General features: G+C 43.1%; 1 pseudogene; it reads right to left on the bottom strand.

Annotated features, from left to right (window-relative positions):
• Positions 1-4: 4 nt before the first annotated feature.
• Positions 5-4711, bottom strand: LOC127926182 (uncharacterized; annotated as a pseudogene).
• Between the last annotated feature and the right edge of the window lie 2996 nt (positions 4712-7707).

Here is a 7707-nt window from a genome sequence, read left to right as displayed (position 1 = left end):
TGATCTGAAGCTGTGAACAAAGACAGTGGTCCAGCTCCCCAAGAAGGTTGATCATCCTGGAACACGACTCAGTTCCTTTTCTCAACACCATGTCGATGATGTCACGTGCCTTCTCTGCCCTCTCAGCGTCACCTTCACTGACTCCATTTCCTCCCTGGTTGATGACTGTGTGTTGCAGGAGTCCGTCCAGCAGACCATCCAGGACAGCTCTTGACATCGCCGTTTCACAAACTCTGTCCGTACAGAACGCAGCTGCTGCTCTGCAGAACCGGTCAGACTGCTCTCAGCCGGACCTCCTGCCCCCAACACAGCACCTAAGAGAGTCAGGTTACAATATAACTACATTTGTTCATTTACATTTCAGTCATTTAGAAGCAGACTCCTAAAATAACAAGTCTTGAGAAAACATTCTCTTTTACAATAATGACCTGAACATATCACATATTCACATTTAGGGACGGTTTCACAAACATAGAAAAACAGACTGGGTCATTCAGAACCAGGCTAATCTACATCAAGTCCTGGAGGAGATGTCATTGGGGCATTCAGAACCAGGCTAATCTACATCAAGTCCTGGAGGAGATGTCATTCAGAACCAGGACATCCTCAGAACCAGGTTAATCTACATCAAGTCCTGGAGGAGATGTCATTGGGTCCATCAAGTCCTGGAGAGATGTCATTGGGGCCAGGTTCTACATCAAGTCCTGACATCATTCAGAACCAGGCTCCTGGAGGAGATGTCATTGGGGCATTCAGAACCAGGCTAATCTACATCAAGTCCTGGAGGAGATGTGTCATTGGGGCATTCAGAACCAGGCTAATCTACATCAAGTCCTGGAGGAGGATGTCATTCAGAACCAGGCTAATCTACAGTCCTGGAGGACATTGGGGCATTCCCAGGCTAATCTACATCAAGTCCTGGAGGAGATGTCATTGTTCAGAACCAGGCTTGAAGACAGTTCTTGAAGACAGTCTTTTATAATCAGGACTAGTCCAGGTCTTACAGTAAACCATGTTGACTGGCCTCATGCCATTGGTTTGTACAGAGCATTCAGAAAGTATTCCAGACCCCTTGACTGTTCACTCACATTTTGTTACGTTTTCAGCCTTATTCTAAAATGGATTAAATAAATGTTTTCCCTCATCAATCTACACACAACACCCCCATAATGACATCACAATACCCCATAATGACATCACAACACCCCATACTGACAAAGTGAAAACAGATGTTTACAAATGTATTAAAAATAAACAGAACCTTATTTACATAAGTATTCAGACCCTTTGCTATGAGCCTCGAAATTGAGCTCAGAGACAGGATTATGTTGAGGCCTAGATCTGGGGAGAGGTACCGAAAAATGTATGCAGCATTGAAGGTCCCCACGAACACAGTGGACTCCATCATTCTTAAATAGAAGGAGTTTGGAACCACCAAGACTCTTCATAGAGCTGGCCGCCCAGTCAAACTGAGCAATCGGGGAGAAGGGCTTTGGTCAGGGAGGTGACAGAGCTCTAGAGTTCCTCTGTGGAGATGGGAGAACCTTCCAGAAGGACAACCATCTCTGCAGCACTCCACCAATCAGGCCTTTATGGTAGTGGCCAGACTGGAAGCCACTCCTCAGTAAAAGGCACATGACAGCCTGCTTCGAGTTAGCCAAAAGGCACCTAAAAGACTCTCAGACTATGTGAAACAAAATGATCTGGTCTGATGAAACCAAGATTGAACTCTTTGGCCTGAATGCCAAGCGTCACATCTGGATGAAACCTGGCACCATCTCTACAGTGAAGCATGGTGGTGGAAGCATCCCTACAGTGAAGCATGGTGGTGGCACCAACCCTACGGTGAAGCATGGTGGTGGAAGCATCATGCTGTGGGGATGTTTTTCAGCGGCAGGGACTGGGAGACTATTCAGGATCAAGGGAAAGATGAACGGAGAAAGTACAGAGATCCTTGATGTAAACCTGCTCCAGAGAGCTCAGGACCTCAGACTGGGGCGAAGGTTCACCTGGGTGTTTCTGAATGTCCTTGAGTGGCCCAGCCAGAGCCGGACTTGAACCCGAACTAACATCTCTGGAGAGACCTGAATATAGCTGTGGAGCAACACTCCCATCCAACCTGACAGAGATTGAGAGGATCTGCAGAGAAGAATGGGAGAAACTCCCCAAATACAGGTGTGCCAAGCTTTCAGTTTTGTCTGTTTTTGCTTTGTCAGTATGGGGTATTGTGATGTCATTATGGGGTATTGTGATGTCAGTATGGGGTATTGTGATGTCATTATGGGGTATTGGGATGTCATTATGGGGGGTATTGTGATGTCATTATGGGGTATTGTGATGTCATTATGGGGTATTGTGTGTAGATTGATTTAATCCATTTTAGAATAAAGCTGAAACGTAAGAAAATGTGGCAAAAGTCAAGGGGTCTGAATACTTTCTGAAAGCTCTAACTCTCATGGTTACTTACTAGTTGAACGGGTGTCAGAGATGTATTCATCTGAAAGATAAACAACATGAGGTTATATCACTCTGAATAACATCTGGTACTAAAGTACTAAGTTATGATTGACATGTCCCATCCAACTACCTCATCCCCATACTGTATTTATTTATTTATTTATTTATTTATCTTGCTCCTTTGCACCCCAGTATCTCTACTTGTACATTCATCTACTGCACCTCTACTATTACAGTGTTTAATTGCTATATTGTAATTACTTCGCCACCATGGCCTATTTATTGCCTTACCTCCCTTATCTTACCTCATTTGCACACACTGTGTATATAGACTTTTTCTATTGTATTATTGACTGTATGAGTAACTCTGTGTTGTTTGTGTCGCTGTCACGAATATTACAGAAGGTGACTCCCTTCTTGTTCGGGTGGCGCTCGGCGGTCGTCGTCGCCGGTCTACTAGCTATCGCCGATCCGTTGTTCTGTGTTCGTTTAGTTCTGTCTAATTGGTAGCACCTGTTTCTAGTTTGGTTGTTGGGATGGGGTATATATAGTCTGTTCAGCCCGCTTCTGTTTCGTGCGGGCTTGTTCTCCTGTTTCCTTGTTTGAGTGTATTTTTTTGTTGGCATTTGGGTTTCACGCTGTCCGTTTATATTTCTGTTCATTTGTGTTTCCACTTTTGTTCATGTTATGTTTCCGGGACATTAAAGCGTGTTGTTTTTCCCACATCTTTGCTCTCTGCGCCTGACTCCACACCTCTTTCTCATAACAGTGCATCTGCTTTGCTTTATCTTGGCCAGGTAACAGCTGTAAAATGAGAACTTGTTCTCAACTAGCTTACCTGGAATAAAGGTGAAATAAAAATAAATAAATAAATAAATATGCTCCTACCTTGTGATACTTTCTCTTTCCATGCTGTCCTCTCATCATCACAATAACTCCATCTCAATGTCAATCCCTGTTATTTTCACAATCGCCCTGAAAAAAATGAATATGAGGTACCAGATCAGAGAGACTTCTGCAGAACTCCCAGAGATAGTTTACAGAATTCAGAGAAGTAAGAGACAGAGAGACAGGAAATGAGAGAGAGAGACAGAGACAGGAGACCTAAACAGACAAAGTGTGAGACAGATGAGACTTCCAGAGTTCAGAGAACAGACAGTGAGACCAGCAATGGACCACCTTGAGAGACTGCAGACAGAGAGAGAGTTGAGAGTAGAGAGACAGAGTTCCTGACAGAGAGACAGAGAGATGACATCTCTCAGACAGAGAGAGAGACAGAGACAGAGAGAGAGCAGAGAGACAGAGACAGAGAGAGACAGAGAGAGACAGGAGACAGAGAGAGACAGAGAGACAGAGAGACAGACAGAGAGAGAGAGAGAGACAGAGAGAGAGGAGACAGAGAGAGAGAGAGACAGACAGAGAGACAGAGAGAGAGAGAGAGACAGAGAGAGAGACAGAGAGAGAGAGAGAGACACAGAGAGAGAGAGAGAGAGACAGAGAAGAGACAGAGACAGAGAGAGAGAGAGAGACAGAGAGAGAGAGACAGAGAGAGACAGAGAGAGAGAGACAGACAGAGAGACAGAGAGAGAGAGAGAGACAGAGAGAGAGACAGAGAGAGAGAGAGACACAGAGAGAGAGAGAGAGAGAGACAGAGAGAGACAGAGACAGAGAGAGAGACAGAGAGAGGAGACAGAGAGAGAGAGAGGGCAGAGAGAGAGAGACAGAGAGAGAGAGAGAGACAGAGAGAGAGAGAGACAGACACAGAGAGAGAGAGAGACAGAGAGAGAGAGAGAGAGACAGAGAGAGACACAGAGAGAGAGAGAGCGAGAGAGACAGAGAGAGAGATGAATCTTCTGGAGAGAGATTGTTTTGGAAATGTAAACATATGTTTCCCATGCCAATAAAGCCATTTGAATTGAATTGAGAGCGACTGAGAGAGAGAGAGACAGAGAGGAAGAGAGAGAAAGAGAGGAAGAGGGAGAGACGGAGAGAGAGAGAGAGACAGAGCGACAGAGAGATCAATGCATAGAAATGTGACTTAAATGTCAGATTCATGTTCTTATTCTACTTAAACTTTACCTGTGGATTGATGGAGGTAGAACAGGGAATGTTCAGTCTGAAGAAACTATATAGTTTGAAGGACCGCTCTGGTCTGGAGATGAGAAGCCTTGAAGAAGACCCTTGAGGCTTTTTCCTGTTGTTCCACAGCCTGCGAAACGACCCAGCCAGTCAATGTACAGTCTAATTCAATCATTATTCAGAAAACTAGCAACACACTTATCTTCACGTAATGAGTGTCAACATAAACTGCACCAGTGGTTAGTTGAGGTCATCTATAATAATGGTCCCTCACACCTGTATTGAGACTGTGTTTAGGGGAACAGGTAAAGGCGAACAAATTTATGTTTCCCTTTTCACTGTCAGATAGAGCATCAGCTCACAGTGGACATCTACGTTCCAAGAAAAGATATAGCTTATATTAACTAGCTGAGAACACAGGATGGAGAATCTATATACATGAATCTACTTGGTGGAGAATCTTAACATGGAATCTGGTGACTCATGCACTTCCTCTAAAGACACTCCATGTTCCTCTACAGAAGAAGGGACTTCATCTCATTCCTCAGGAAGGGTTGGTCCCTGAACAACACAATTACAAAGGCAGAAAGACAAATGTGAATTATTCATAAACTGAAACACAAAGACTGTGAGGTACCAGATCAAGTAAACTCAAACTCACAGAATAGTTTATAAATTAATTCAGGAAGCAGAACACATGGAAATGTCTTTCTGAATACTATTTCAGGTTTTACCTAAACAGACAAAGTGTGGCAGATGAACTTCCTCCAGTTCACCGAACTCATAGTGATGTCCAGCAATGGACCACCTTGTGTACTGCATGTCTTTCAGAAGTTGACTGTAGGGTCCCCAGTTCCTGAAGTGATACTTCAGAATGACATCTCTCTCACAAGCAGAACACAGGACTGTCCCCTCATATCCCAGTATGAATGGGTGCACTCATAACTCCCTGGTCTGAGGGCAACAACAAGATATGGTAGAGAAGGTCAATGGTCAAATGGAGGGTTGGATTAGAAGACTATTCCCAAAGGTAATGGGTTTATACACTAGCAGGTGGACATGAAATGTTAAAAGTAGTTATTTTTACCTGAACATTGTCACTCCCTGGACAGTGGAAGACTGGGTTCAATCTGAAGCCAGTGTGGAGTCCCAACATGGACAAGCATGGTCACTACATACCTGTTTCCTGAGACAGATTGAGTATAGTGCTGACTAAAAAGCATGCTCAATGGAAGTTTCAATAGAAAGTTCTTTAAGGTCAGTACTATGGCTTTGAATCTGTGTTTATATTAATAAAAAGAACACAGGATATATTTATTCAATGTTACATGGAATGCTGGTGATTTATCAATTAAACTGTCTAATGACAAAATATGACAACAGCTAAAATCCTGCATGTCTACAAGCAGAACACAGGACTGTCTATATACCAGGATGAATGGTTGGTCACTACACACCTGGCTTTGAGACTGTGTTTATATTAATAAAGCAGAACACAGGACTGTCTATATCCCAGTATGAATGGTTGGTCACACACCTGGCTTTTGACCTGTGTTTATATTAATAAAGAGACACAGGACTGTCTATATCCCAGTATGAATGGTTGGTCATAGACTGTGTTACTAAAGAACACAGGACATATCCCAGTAACACTACACACCTGGCTTTGAGACTGTGTTTATATTACTAAGCAGTCTATATACCAGTATGAATGGTTGGTCACTACACACCTGGCTTTGAGACTGTGTTTATATTAATAAAGCAGAACACAGGACTGTCTATATCCCAGTATGAATGGTTGGTCACTACACACCTGGCTTTGAGACTGTGTTTATATTACTAAAGCAGAACACAGGACTGTCTATATCCCAGTATGAATGGTTGGTCACTACACACCTGGCTTTGAGACTGTGTTTATATTACTAAAGCAGAACACAGGACTGTCTATATACCAGTATGAATGGTTGGTCACTATACACCTGGCTTTGAGACTGTGCCTGACTCCTGCAGGTACGTAAAGTAAGAATTGACATTATGACTTACCTCAACATGGTCACAAGTCTTACAGCTCTGAGGAATCCCTGAAGTCAAAAGTAGTAGTTATTTAAAATGGACAATCTCATGTAATAATGAATTAATAATCATTAAATAGAATTGTAATAAAAATGAATATAAGTGAGCAACAGTCTCAGAATGTACACTCATTAGCAGACCATAATCTGACATTAGTGTCACATTAATGAATGTTTGTGGAAGCAGGAAACATCGTTCTGGTCTGGAACTGTTGCAGTTCAAATACAAGTAATAATTTGATTGAAGATTTTTTGTTGTTGTTGAGGCAAACAGTCATCGACAACAGGAAGCGGTCTCCTGCCTGACTGAGGAAACAGTAGAGGTTCTGGTCCAGTTTTTCAGTGTTTTCTAGATGTTGGGGTCTGATTTCTGGCAGATTCTAGGATGAGAGCTTAAAGGTAGAGTCAGATAAATGATGTTGTACGAGCTGCACCACAGATACTGTGATGAGCAAGATGCCCGACTTCTCTCTCACAGTCCCACACAGTTTCTAGCCATGTGCAAAGGGTGAATCAGAATTAGTTGGGTCACATAGATAAGATGTTTTATTTTCGTAATATGCTTGTGAGATACTTGTCATTATTAGAATGTTTCCCTTTGACTATAGTGTTTGGCAGTGGCAGTAATCCCTTCTCAGCTAGGGCTCAGTCACTTGGGGCCCGGAGAGGGGAGAGGTCAGGCTCGTCTTCATATTTTTATTTTACCTTTATTTAACCAGGCAAGTCAGTTAAGAACAAATTCTTATTTTCAATGACGGCCTGGGAACAGTGGGTTAACTGCCTGTTCAGGGGCAGAACGACAGATTTGTACCTTGTTAAACCATCTGGTGCTATGTAGAATATCAGAAGGGAGGAGGACAGAATGGAACATTGTCTTCTCATGGGAATGTGTCTGTAACTATTCCTAAACCATGTAAAGGGCTCCATTATGTCTGTATTCCAGTCACTCCCTTCTTATCCCTGTCTGGGGAGGAGTATGGCAGTGTCTGGGACCATTATACCACCTCTTCTGATGTTGAACATATCTTTCATAGTATATGACCTAGAGGTTCACTCCCCTTAGTGAGCTTCTCCACGAGTGGGGAGAAGAGGGGTGTAA

This window comes from Oncorhynchus keta, unplaced genomic scaffold, assembly GCF_023373465.1.
Source record: "Oncorhynchus keta strain PuntledgeMale-10-30-2019 unplaced genomic scaffold, Oket_V2 Un_contig_7098_pilon_pilon, whole genome shotgun sequence".
Taxonomy (NCBI): domain Eukaryota; kingdom Metazoa; phylum Chordata; class Actinopteri; order Salmoniformes; family Salmonidae; genus Oncorhynchus; species Oncorhynchus keta.
This window is presented reverse-complemented; position numbering and strand designations above follow the sequence as displayed.